The sequence below is a fragment of the Falco naumanni genome, chromosome 5, assembly GCF_017639655.2.
Source record: "Falco naumanni isolate bFalNau1 chromosome 5, bFalNau1.pat, whole genome shotgun sequence".
Taxonomy (NCBI): Eukaryota; Metazoa; Chordata; class Aves; order Falconiformes; family Falconidae; genus Falco; species Falco naumanni.
In genome coordinates, this window is record NC_054058.1 from 46,551,013 (window position 1) to 46,563,348 (window position 12,336).

Consider the following 12,336-nt stretch of genomic DNA (forward strand, 5'->3'; position numbering starts at 1 on the left):
TTCTTGGTTTTAATTTTCCAATTTTTTACGGTATTTCATCAGTACATTTCCTTGGCAACCCCTTTTGAGGGCAAAAGTGATTAGAATGCAGATTCCCTCTGAGGAGTCTATTCTTATTGGGAGTATCCATTGGATTCAAACCATACCATAGGAATAGAAATGGCTAGATTCAACTATTCAGCTTTTCTTTCAGAGTGCTTTTTACTTAAACAGAAAATGCAGTTCTGCATGGGCACTTCTTGTCTATCTTATTTTGCAGTTCTCAGGACATAAATTTTCAGGCCCTGAGATCCCTCCAACAAGTTTTTAAAAGGCTCCATTTATTAGACAGTTCACATGATGCAACACGGAGAGGAAGCTGCCCAGCTGTGTGGCTGCATTTAGTACTGTATAAACTATAATAGGCATGCTAATAGGGGAAAGCCCCTTAAGTCCTTCCTCCCAGTAATCCTCCAGGCACTGACATACAATCTCATAGTCCCCTTTACCTTGAATTCAGCTCTTCAGCCATTGATTGTACATGGGATGACTGTTCACTCATTCCCTCAAGTGATGTAAATTGATTTTTCTAATGACTTCTAAAACTTCAGTTTAGCCTTGATCAAAATACATTAGCACAAAAAGACATCACTGAGTCATACAGTTTGCACAACAAATCCATTACACCAGACAGAAATTGTACAAGGCCAAAAAATACAGAAAGAAGTACTGTAAATTAATACGCCATCTGATAATTCATACATTCTTACTGAAAAGCTCAAGTCCCATGCTGCGAACTTCACAAGGTGAGGGTACAGGCAAAAATTAAATGGAAAACAGAACACATAGAGCAGATGAAGCATTGGATGTGTGTGAATGGGCAGCAATAAGAGTACTAGATAACTATGAAGATTAATCAGAATCAAATGTATTCAATTTGCAGCTGCTCTTCTGGATCAGGGCATCCTAAAGACCACACACCAGTGAAGAGCTCCACTTCTCATCTAAGTTTTATGTTTGTACACCGATTTAGAAGCATTAATTTCTGCAGCTATAGAACACTCTTTTATTCCCCCCACTGAATATAAAATTACAGTCATTGGGCTGAATGGCACTGACTTGTGCCATTTTACAGTCTGGCAAGGAGATGAGTGCCTAACTAACTGCTCACAGAACTTACCTGTCAGCAACTGCTGGTCCTGAGGACTGTCCTCATTTCTTTCCGGCCACCCAGCTCATTGTGGCAACTACAGCTGGAGGGAACTGCTGGTGCAAGGAGCTGCCCTGACAACATTTCATCTTAGACTTAGCCCATTCCCCCTGCTGACACTTTCCAGATCACTCCATAAAACGCTGAAGAGGCAAAACCACTTCTGCAGCTTTTTTACTTTTCATCAGTTTGAACCTCTAACTTTTTTCTAAATAGACCTCTGTACAACAAATCTAAACCAAATGACAACTGATTTGTTTTCCTAGCTTCTTTCATCGACTCTAGTTTCAAAACCCCATATTACTCTTCAGTATCAGGGCAGTTCTTCAGAAGGCTGTAGTGTTTTGGAGGTGACACTGAGCAGGTGTCACTCGGTATTCACCTTGACTAATCTGAATTAGATATATTTGTAAGTATGCATATATATGAAGCTAACCAAAAGCTATCTCAAGAAAATTGAAAGTAATCACAGTATCAAATAAAATACAGTCATCCATACAGTTGTTTATGTTAAAAAGAAAGCTTACAATATTTACTAGAAGGCATAATTTTCAGAGTATGGTTCAACAAAGAGTTTATACTGAGAGATGCCCCATGTAAAAGGCTTGATCTAGTTCAAGACACTATTACATGGCCGAATTTCAAGTGGCTACCTAAAATTAGAGACAGTATCTTGACTTTGTAGCACCCACGACCATGTTGCTGGTATCCTGCATTGCACTGTGTCACATCCACTGCTTATGGACTCCGGGATGCCTGCACAGCTGCACTGTGAGGATATTTTGTTCAGCCAAGCCTTCTGCCTGGGGGACCAGACAGTGCCTCCAAAGCAGCACTGCTGCACTTCACAGCTTGCATCTGAGATCTGCAAAAGGAAACCAGTCTCAGCATTGCACTTAGGCAACCATAGTGCTAGAAGCACGGGTAGTTCTACATGGCAGGAGAAGTAGGAGCAGCTGCCATAGCATGGATCCATCCCAGATCACACTGCCAAGGATGGTATCAGCTGTGCTGAACCTCAGTGTGCCAGTAACAATATACGTTCCTTGTTAAGGCAAGTAAATATCAGCAGGTGACACAGGTGGATGACATCAAATTGAGGGGAGCAAATGATACGCTCAAGTCCAGGGCTGTCATTCAGCAGGACTTCAACAGGCTGAAGAAATGGGCCAACACGAATGTCTTCCAATTCAACAAAGGCAAATGTAAAGTCCTGCACCTTGGATATAATAAACCCATACAACAGCCAGGAGCTAACCGGGTAAACAGCTTTGCAGAAAAGGTCCTGTGGGGTCCCAGTGAACAACAAGGATGGACTTGAGTGAGCAATTGCTCTCATAGCAATGAAAGCTAATCCTATACTGGGCTGCATTAGTAACAGCATAGCCAGCAGATCAAAGGAAGTGACTACTGCCCTCACTCCCATCTGGCACTTGTGAGGCTACCTGTGCACAGCCTGGGGCACTGCAATACAAGAAAGATATCAGCAAACTAGAACGAGTGCGATGGAGGGTCACCAAAAGAACAGGGAGCTGGAACACATGACAGACAAGGAGACGCTGCTGAAGATGGGTTTGTTCAGCCTGAAGAGACGCCTACAGGACAACCTAACTGTTGCCTTCAGCTACCCAGTGGGAGGGAATAGAGAGAATGGAGCCAGACTCCTCTTGGAGGTGCACAGCAAAATGACAAAAGGCAACTGATCAAGTTACAACATGGCAAATTCCAAGCAGATGTAAGGGTCAGGGTGGGGAGGTGTCTGGTGGGGTGGGTAGGAATTCTTCACAGTGAGGATAGACAAGCTGTTGTGGCAAAGAGATTGCGGAATCTCACATCCATGATGATATTCCAAACTCAGCTGGCTAAGCTGCAAGCAGAGGTTCAGCTAAGTAAGCCGCTAGCTTCCAGTGCTAGATCCCTGCCCAACGCCTGCTTATGGTCATAAAAGGCCTCTTGCATACAGCTGTTGCTCCAGGGAGCAAATCTCTAGTGGGTGCTGAACACAAAGCTGGTGCAATGATAAGGAAAGCATGGAACAAGATTGTTAGGACCAGACACGTGGCATAGCTGTATGCAGATTCTGAGAAGAAGGCAGGTGCTTCACAGACTTTGGAACATTGATACTAGTTCCTAGTGCCTGTTCTGCTTTGTGTTTACGTGTCCCTGTGACAAATCAACAGGGAATGCATTTGTTCTGTAACTGCAAGTCATTGCAGCCTTTGAATACTCCATCCACTTCGAAACAGCACTTTTGTTGTGCTGACTCATACCTCAGTGTCTCTTCTTGCTCCCCTTCTTAAACAGCTTTGCAGAAGTCATATTCTTGCTTGGGATACACAAGGATATCTTTAAAAGACTAGCTTCAGAAGTACATAGAGTTTTCACTGAGAAAACAAAGGTGATCATCGTTTTCGCCATAGCAGGACAGTTGGTCAGCCTTTCTTTAGGGTTAAGAACTGCCATCACCAGCTCAGGCCATAGTAAGTATTTTTAGTAGGTATGCTCACTTTCCCTGCCAAATGGGGAGTGGGAGGGGGCTGTGCAAGAGTATGTGCCAGCATATTGACTGGCACTCTTGGTTCAGGGTTGCCCTGCTTGGAAGAAAGTGTGGAGAATGTCTGAGATGGCTGGTGCAGTCAGAAGTAGCTGTCCTAAAACGGGAGTGGGTGTGCAGAAGCACAGCGGTGAGTTGAGGTATGACCAAGAACTCTTGTTACTGAACTAGCTGCTCTCTAATAAAAACACCCATAGCAACGTACTGAGCCATTCCAAATGGTGCTTCAAGAGTCTGTTGCACCATAGGCTTTTCCCATATCTCCAGCGTGTCCAGAACTCCCAGCCAGATCTGCTTTTGCCGCTCATGAACAAACCGAAGAGTACAACAAAATGGCTGCACAACTTGTTGTGAGCCTAGCTCCGGTATTCTGAAAGTGCTTAGCAATGCCAAGAATTTGCATGAGATGTTATGGAGACAGTGGAAGTCTTGTTCCAAGAGAAGACAGCCCAAGGAGAGGTCTGTGCAGGAACCCGAGGCAAAACCAGCTCTGAGGCAAAGAGCAGCAGCTAAGGAAGGTCTGACTGCAGCAAGCACCACTGCTTATACAGGTGGTCACACCTCAGCTACCTGACGGCAGGGATCAGGGAACAGCAGGAACCGAGAGTTCGAGCGTCCCTCAAAATGCAAACAGGTGGTAATACAAGAAGTGCGAGTGGTCCCTCGAAATGCAAACAGGCAATGTTTGATCCACCAGAAAGTCTCCTAACTTGAAGTTAACCATCAACAGCTTTTGAATAAAATTTGAACCTGCACGGCAGGTTTAGACCGGCCTAGCAACACTGGTCCTGATCCAGCTGTGGGTGGTTTAAAGCCTATCACCTGATCACAGCCCTACCAGGCCACCTCATTACACTGCCTCTAAAGTAATGAAATTATTATGAGGCTTCAGTTGTTATTTTTCACTTGTCAGGACAAAATTTGAATCTGTTGCATCCACTGAGAAACAAGTTTATATTCAAATCCTTAAACGACTAGGCCAGTTTTTAAAAATGCTTCATTTACAGGTCACTTATATTTAGATGTTTACATACAAACAGCTGTTTGTTCTTTAGCTATGCTTGTCTGAAAAACCTAAGCTGGGGTCTTTTTGTCCAAAGAGAAAACGAGCAGTAGCAGAGACATCAAAAAAGAACACTGGTTGTTCCACTCGCTTGTTTATTATATGGCATTGCATCTAACAACCCAGCAAATTAAATAGTTTCCTGTCTAATGTCACCGTGATTCAAACTCACAACCATGCTACTGCTGACCGAGCCAGTATCAAGCCATATGGTCAGCGCGTGTCCTTCTGCCTTTTACGCTCAAATCTCAAAGGAATTGGTTTCCATTTCTGTCGTTCCCTTTTTAGGTAGGTCAGAAGCAGGTGCTGGAGCCCCTTCACTCCAAGGACTGCTGACGGTAGGGCTTCTCAGGTTCCCGTAAAAAGAAACTGTCTGCGTGAACGAGATGCAAAACCGCCCGGACACCCGAGCTGCCGCCCGGCCCCGCACCGCCTGCAGCCGGGCGCTTCCCTGGCGCTGCACTGCTCGGGGGGCCGCGCGCGCAGGTCCCCAGACGGCTCCGTCGTGGGGCGGGAGGGAAGAGGAGAGCCCACGGGTGGGACACAGGGACACAGACACACCCACACCCCCCGCGCCGGCACGAAAGGTGCGCAAAAACGCGGACACGAGCCACGGGGCAGCCTTTCTCCTCCCCCCGACCCCCCGTCCCCCGCCGGGACCCCGCCGCGCCCGGCACAGTCCCCTCCGCTGCGGGGGCGGCGGCGCACAGCTCACGGCGATGGCGGGCGGTATCGGGGCCGCGGTGCCCCCCGAGCGCCACCCTGGGACTCTGCGCAGAGCCGGGGCGGACCCCCCTCCCCGCGGAGCGGCTGCGGCGGGGCCGGGGAGCCCCGCGGCTCCTCGTTAGTATAGTGGTGAGTATCCCCGCCTGTCACGCGGGAGACCGGGGTTCGATTCCCCGACGGGGAGAGGTGCGCTCGCGCGCATGTATGTTTTTTTTGTTTCCCCGAATTCCTCGGCGGGAGCGGCGTTGGCCCGCGCGCCAAAATGCGCGCGGCCCAAAAAAACGTACGGCCTCCCCGTCGGGGAATCGAACCCCGGTCTCCCGCGTGACAGGCGGGGATACTCACCACTATACTAACGAGGAACTGCCTTAACAACGCTCTTCGCGACACACCTCTTATGCACAAGCCCACACGCCCACCCACCCCTCCCTGCCGGTGGGTGATGGCACCGGAGGGGTTTCGGCAGAAGGGCGGACGGAGCTATCTCCGGGCAGCGGGAACCGGTACCTACGAGCCTGCATACAGCGGCAATGTGGCGGGAGCCAGCTCGGCACCACCGGGGTGGCGGGAGGCCCTGCAGCCTGGGGCCAGCAGTGGGGCGGGAGTGGGGAGGGTTAACGTAACTGCGTGGGAAGGCGGGAAGCGAAGCAGTGGCGGAGGAGAGGGGCCGGCGCGGGGGGGCGCGACTGAATCGATGCCGTTGCCATTGCGGGTGAGAAGGGTCGTCTTCCGCCCCTGCCCCAGCCTCAGCTCCGTATCTGCGGGGCGGAGGATGGCGGCCCATTGTGGGCGAGTTCTAATGCTCTGGGTGCCAGTGCCCAGCAGGACCTCGTGGCGCAACGGTAGCGCGTCTGACTCCAGATCAGAAGGCTGCGTGTTCGAATCACGTCGGGGTCATTTCCTTTTTTTTTTTTTTCTATCCGTTTTCACAGGCTTCACCTCGGAAGACACGGCGGGATGTTATTATTTTTTTCCCTAAAGTTTAGGCTCTCCTCTTCTTGCTTGAGCCTGAGAGGGAAAACAGAACTATAGAGGAGGGCCGTCTCAGCGGTGTCAGCCACGAGGCAGCCTGCCGAGAGAAACACGAGGAACAGATGCCCGGAAAACCTCTCGCTTTCGACAGCCGCGGTTTGGGAGAAGCGCTGGGGTGAGGCAGCGCATCGAGGGGAACGGAATGGAGGACGCTGCCCTCCGTCCCGGCCGTGGGCACCGCGGCTGCCTGCAGCGGGGCAGGCGGAGGGGCCGGGGGTCGCCGCCCGCCTTGGCGGAGCCGGGGCCCGGGGCAGCGGCGGCCCCCGCGGGACACGGGCGTGCGCTGAGCGGGGCGGAGCGGGGGTGGTGGCGCAGGGTTAGTGCCGTGTCCGTGTAACGGCGAAGATGCCATTGCACAAAATAGACGTGCCTTTGCGTGTGGTGGTTGTGTGTGCAGGGCTTTCTAGCATCATGCTGAAACACCAAAAGCAAGAACGTGTCAAAGATCTACTTTGAGTTTGTAAGACAACAGGCAGTATGGAAATAATGAGATAAAGTCAGAGGTATGGAAAGCGTAACTTTAAATTGTACATGAGACAGAGGCCGAAAGCATGGCAGGGAGATCTGTTTTCAATACACAAGTTCCCACGAGGCGTGGAAGTGCAGCCGGGGAGGCAGGCGGGCCGGGCAGGGCAAGAGCTCAGGCAGATGTTAAGAACCCTGAAGGCAAACAAAACCCTGATGGGGCGTGAGGGGAGGGAGCCTGGGGGATGGTGGGCTTAGTCTGTGGGGCAGAAATTTTCTCGGAGCAGCCATTTCCACGTGCTGAGGTGCCAGAGGCTGCTGAGGTGCCAGAGGCAGAAGCGCTCAGAAGGCGCTTGATTTTGATCTAGGTATGAGATGGTGAGTCTAGAGGTAATGCTTTAGTGATTTGGATGGACTGAAAAGTTTGACACTTAATGAAATTTAATTAGGAGGGATACAGTAGTTTGTCAAGGGCCTGAGTTTGAGGGACAGAGAAAAATACACCCGAGATACAATTAATTCTAAGTTTGTTAGAATTGTGTTGTAAACCATGGCAGGAAAGGAAGAGAATACAGAAGTCTTAGAACCAGACTCAGCAGAGTCATCAAATTATGTGGGGTTTTTAAAGATAAATACTTTCAGTTTTACAGGCTAATATTTATTCCAGATACCCTTAAAACCTTTCAAATACAGAAATTCTGCATCTTCCTTAAGTCCTCTGTTCCACTGCTTTGCTACCCCTTACTACAGACGCAACTATATGTAGTTTAACCTTCATGCCTCTTTTGCCATAACTTAAGTCCAGCCCTCGTGCTATTACACTGAAGAACAGTTTATTCCCTTCCCCTTTTATAGGTACTTCTTACATATTTGGAATTTGTTACGCCTCTCCATAGCTGTTCTAGAGTAATAGACTGTGTTTGCTGGGCCTCTGGTAATTTGTATCGCTCGCCTCTGGAGTCTTTCCAAATGAGCTGCATTTTTAAGTGCCCAGAACTGGTCACAGTATTTCAGCTGATTCAGATTTTACCAGATCTAAACAGAAGAGGAGGACTACCTCACATGCTATGCTGACTGGACTTCCATTTATGTGGTTAGTCCTTTTATTATTTTTTTTAATGCATAATCTGATGCATAATCTATCAGATGTTTCCCTGGCCCCCCAAAATATCTTATGCCACTGTCTCATCATCCATCAGAGAGCTGGATGTAATAAGCGGTGGCACTCTGCTTGCACTCCTGTACAGCTGCCAAAGCAGGTGCATTGCTCTAAGCATTCCAGATCGTTGCCAGACAGCATCTCTGGCTTGCAGCATCTAATGACAACACAGAAGATCTATTAATAGGAGCTGAAGTTTTCAGTTTTCAGGGTGTGGCTTCACACTAATATACCTAACGTAACATGAGTGCAGTCTGTCACAAAACAGTCTTGTTCTGCCCTGTCCATCCCTGCCTGCATGTTTCCCCTGTCCCACTTGGATCACACTGTGCAGCAGCAGCTGCTGGCTCAGCATGCAGATCTGGTGGCACAACTACTAGATCTAACACAAGGAGAGTGTCAGGAGTGCAGGGTCTGGGACAGGATGGAAGGCAGAATAATCCCTCTCAACAGCAACCAATGGCTCCGTTAAATTTTTTGTCAGTTGTTCTTTGGAGGGAGAGCCAACTGTCCCTAAATAAAAATAATCTAGTGACATTTCAAAACTAAATGAAAGAATCAGATGCACCTTAGCTATGTGCAAATTCTCCCTCTCGATTTCCTATTGGTAAAATGGGGATAATAATTCTCTTTACTCTCACAGCTCTTTTGTCGAGTTGACTCCGTTAATCCCAAGGCACCGAAGTACACTGCTGAGTATTTGTCTTTCACCAGCATTTCTACAGTACGTGTGCTTCTGGGCTTTTGTCCCTTTCTGACTTTGAAATACTTCATTTTGTAACCTCAGTGATCTTTTAACAGATGTTTTCTCTTACAAAATTGATACTAGCTAAATATAGGCAATAATTTAAACCCACATAAGGTTCAAAAATCTTGGAGCTAAGGTAATAGCTTACATATGGTGAATACAGCTTCTGCACTATCTCTGTATATGATAGAAATAGATATCCAAATAATTCTTGTTTGGAAATGATTCAGTGTGGGAAACTGCCCTGTAAATTGTCCTGTTCATTTTATTTCTGTCAGTGTACTTCAGTAGGAGCTGATACTTCAGTAGGAGCTGATACGTCAGTTTTCAATCTTTGTTGGTACAGGCCTTTGCCTATCAACAGTGTCAGCAGTAAGAAGCGTTAAAACAGTTCTACCACTCAGTTGTACACATTCCTTTCCCTGCCTGGGGATGGTCGTACAGACCACCCACAGTGCTGGGCACCCCTGTGTTCACAACAAGGGCAACAACCCCTCTGCTTACCAAGTCAGGAAACACGGATACAGCAGCGCTCCCCCGCGGATGCCAGTGAGCAGTCATCTGGCCTGTCCCCCTAGTGAAACTACATCCACTGGCAAGTTCAGGAGGACATACAACTTCTTCTGTAAGAGAATTGCTCTAGAGCAATGTGCTCCATTAGAGTAAGGCACATTTTTTTCTTACCACTGTGCCATTTCTATTTGGAGTATACTTAAAAAAAGATGTTTCTGATAAGAAAGCTAGGGTTATTAAAAAGCCACCAATTTTTTCTAAATTAATCAAGAACATGGAGAAGAAATGAACGGTTCTAGAAAGTACAGTTACACTGTGCCATAATGATTAGTCAACTGCTTATTTATAGTAATGCTTTCCAGTTTCTATCGCCTTTCCCAGAGGAAGTATTATTTTCATTGTGAAAGCCGCTGTGCATCAACACTGAGTTATACTTCATATAGGTTTTTTACATTTCCTTTAGCTAAGAAGCTATCCCTTATCAGCTCAGTCTAAGACAAGGACATGTCACTAACACTTCCTTAAATGCCTTTGCCATTCATGGATTTATAGCCTTCACAATGTTATTATGTATCATGAGGCAAATGCTACATGCAAATGCAAACTGTACATCCATACTTCATCACGGATTACATGTTATCCCAACCCTCCAATGAATTTAGGATACTTTTTTTAAAACACAGATACAGAAAATTCATTTTTTCAGTGCAGTGCAAAATAAAACATCTCATTTTTATGGGTGCTATTAGAGGTTAATAATCATAAACTTGGGGTAACTCAGAGCTAGAAATTTGAGATAGTTCAGAAGGCATTAAGTGTTTTCATGTCAAAGATGACTGTATGACTGAAAATCTCTTTCTCACGCTCAGGAAAGCTAACGAATTCCAGACGTTTGGGAGGGTCCTACAAAGGAAGGATTTCTGGCTTCTGCTTTCAGCATACTTTACATTTTTAGGCAAGCTTACAGCAGTTTTTCAACCACTGAAAATGGCCATAGTCTCATACCATTTGCACTTTTTTTCTAAACTTCACTTTTGTCACCATCTATACTGACAAGAGCTAAAATGTCACTACTTCTCAGGTGGAGTGGGTATTCTGGTCTTTAAAATACAGAACTTGATCTTACTTCACAGAAGGCACAGCAAAACAACAGTTTTGACCTCCAACCTTTAAGACACAACTGGTCTAATAGGTATATGGACCACTGTTGTTTTGGGGTGTTTGTTTTCTGTAAAAACATTAGAAAGGTGTTTTGAGTTTGTTCATAATAAACTCATTCCCTTATCCCCCTTGACTGATGCCTTATGCTACAAAATGCAAGCTTTCTTTCCTTCAAAAAAACCCAAACAATAAAGTTGCAGATTCTCTGCTGTATTCAGGTCTAATTGTGGTGATAGTTGCAGGTTTCAGTACTAATCATTATGTATGTGCACATTTTGGTGCCTTCTCATATTAATCTCGTATAATCTCGTATAATGCCCCTGTCTTTATCTTGCCTGGAGAATGCCTGTTGTTCCCAAGGAGCAACAATGGAAAGTGTAGAACCAGGAAATAAAGGACAGTTTTGTGCCAAGGATTTTTTGTGGACTTGGCTTCCCAGAGAAGCCTACTTCTCTGAAACAGTCACACTAAAGTCTTATTGATGCTTTTTTAGCTTTTGTCACTTTGAAAGCAGCTAAATGTGAGACAATAAAAGAATCCAGTGTCCGTGCAAGGGAGTTATATCAGTGTAACAATGTAATGGAGAAAAATCATTCACAGAAGATAATACATATCTCTACAGTTGGGTAAATAACTTTCAAAACATAAAAGGACTGTAAATATGAACTGTAATGTTAATCTGAGGGTGCGGCTCCACAACCACTGTACTGGATTTTGAACAAGTAGCCCAAACATATGATGCTGAGTTTCTGCTGTCTTTATCCTTGTATGCCAGTTTTGCCTGACAGCAAAAAGGCAAAAAATACAGATCCAAGATAAAGCCAGTTAACCCATCCATTTTTTGTGACCAAAGCTGAACTGAGAGTATAACTGTAGTGATTTGGTACTTCATACCATATTGCTGTTGCATTTTTTTACTGCACTTAATGCATTAAAACCAGACTTACCATCAGTGTTCTTAGATTGAAAGGTGTAAACTGACTTCAGTCTCAAGAGTTTGTTCCTTCCATTCCTAAGGGTCATTCATAAGAAAAGCACCAACTGTATTGCATATTTTGAACAGTACTGTGGGAAAATCACCTTGAGGGGAGGAATTAGAGAAAAATTGGGTCCTAATAGAAGTGTAGTATTACAGAAAGCTTTTTAGAGTAAAATACAGCTATCACCTTCAGGATGGTTGGCATGCACGGAATCTAGATCACCACAGTTCCCTAAGCAACCCAACTTGCTATCCTGGAGGAATAGTGGAGGGTGGAGAGGAGTGGAGACATTGTGGCCAGGCTCTGCTGTACTCCCTGCAGGATTGGGAACCTGATGGTACCACACAGCTGATAAGCTGCATAGCAGCTGCCATGAGAAGATGACTGTTGCTGGGCCAACGACTGTGGTGAAGACACAAGCAGGAGCCTCATTATCTATGAGAGAAGGTCGGGAGCTCAGCCCACTCAGCACTTCAGGAAGGGAGGGTTAGCACAGATGTAGATGAGCTCAACAAGAATGTAAATAAGGAGCCTTCTGACTAGGGTAAAATAGTTGTGGTAGTGGGAGATTGTGACCTCCTACTCAAATGGCCCCCCCGAAGAGGATGAATCCCCCGCTCAGGGAGCATGCGTAGTAAATTTAAAATGAACTATATCTTTAAGTGAAAGCGAGAGAACTTTGCACCAATCATAGTAAAGGAATGTATGGCTAGAGTCACTCAAGCTCCACCTGAGAGCAAAGAAAA

The 12,336-nt window shown here is 46.3% G+C and overlaps 3 non-coding genes across 3 annotated transcripts; 2 read left to right on the forward strand and 1 right to left on the reverse strand.

Annotated features, from left to right (window-relative positions):
- The first annotated feature begins 5,644 nt into the window (after window positions 1–5,644).
- TRNAD-GUC lies at window positions 5,645–5,716 on the forward strand. Its single transcript has one exon. It is a non-coding gene; the product is annotated as a tRNA-Asp (tRNA).
- Window positions 5,717–5,822: 106 nt separating this feature from the next.
- TRNAD-GUC lies at window positions 5,823–5,894 on the reverse strand. The gene has a single exon. It is a non-coding gene; the product is annotated as a tRNA-Asp (tRNA).
- Window positions 5,895–6,357: 463 nt separating this feature from the next.
- On the forward strand, window positions 6,358–6,429 carry TRNAW-CCA. Its single transcript has one exon. It is a non-coding gene; the product is annotated as a tRNA-Trp (tRNA).
- The last annotated feature ends 5,907 nt before the right edge of the window (window positions 6,430–12,336 follow it).